The following is a 1195-nucleotide window of genomic DNA, read 5'->3' as shown; positions in this document are numbered from 1 at the left end:
ACAAGTTCAATGGATGCAAGAATTGTACAAGTGATATCAAAGAAGGAGTCCTATGTTAACATGTAACTCGATCTGTTAAGATGTTTTACATTGAAATAGCTTTTGATTTTAGTACCTGTGACCACTTAATGCCGCACATTCAAAAAGTGACCGTTTGCAATAAAATGTAAGCCATAAAATGTTTAGAAAATCTGCTGTGCATAATAATTTGGAACAATGCATTTTGAGTTTTTTTTTTTGAAAAAAAAAATACTGTTCTCATTGGGAGCTTTGGTCAGTAAAATTTGATTTATACTGTAATAGTTGGCAACACTTTATTTGAAGGGGATTGAAGGTGCATGATTTTGTAAATTATGATAATTTAATGTAAAGTTGGCACTTTTAATGGACTTTCAATGCAACTTTTAGAGCAACTTTGCATTAAAAGTGTCATTATTTTATTACCGAATGACACTTCATGACAACTGTCATAAACATTCATAAAGACTTCTTTATGTTCATGACAGGTGTTATGTCATGTTTTTGACTGCGTCATGTCAGTCTTATGCACACCCCTTCAATTAAAGTGTTACCTAATAGTTCATGACTTGAAAATTATACTGACCATCATTTGCATTGACCATTTAAGAAAATCTCAGAAAATATCACTTGGATAATAATTTGGAACATGGTGTATACACATATATTTTTTGAGATGCCTTGTCTGTTCCAGCCTATTTAGGGCATTGGCGTACTGTTGTGATCAATTTTGCTTTGTTTTGAACCAGAGAAGTCCCCTTCCAGACCTCCATCTGAATTTCGCGTGCCATCCGGGTCACGTGTCTGAAACCCAGCAATATTGGTATACATTAGATATGTATATATGCAGGTAGATGTGTATGTGTATTTGTATACGTGTGTACGTATTTTCTTCATCTGGTTGAGGAACTATTTTGATTTAGAAGGAATAAGGTAAATGGGAAGATTATTTATCTTATGAATTATTGAATGGAAAAGAAGTATGATTACATAAGTCAAACTTCTCACAGTTAGTGGATTTACATGCATTTGTAAACTTCTGGAAAACCAGCAGCCTTCAGAGTCTTAATGGGACATGCAAGCCAGTTCTAACAGTCTCTGAAATGATAACCTTTTTCAATCTGCACTAATGAAAATGAGGCTCTAACATTCACAAATGACATTGAAATAAATTCCA

Source organism: Poecilia latipinna, unplaced genomic scaffold, assembly GCF_001443285.1.
Source record: "Poecilia latipinna isolate Pla-1442-1.1 unplaced genomic scaffold, P_latipinna-1.0 Scaffold2447, whole genome shotgun sequence".
Lineage (NCBI taxonomy): Eukaryota > Metazoa > Chordata > Actinopteri > Cyprinodontiformes > Poeciliidae > Poecilia > Poecilia latipinna.
Note: the sequence above shows the minus strand (reverse complement) of the source record.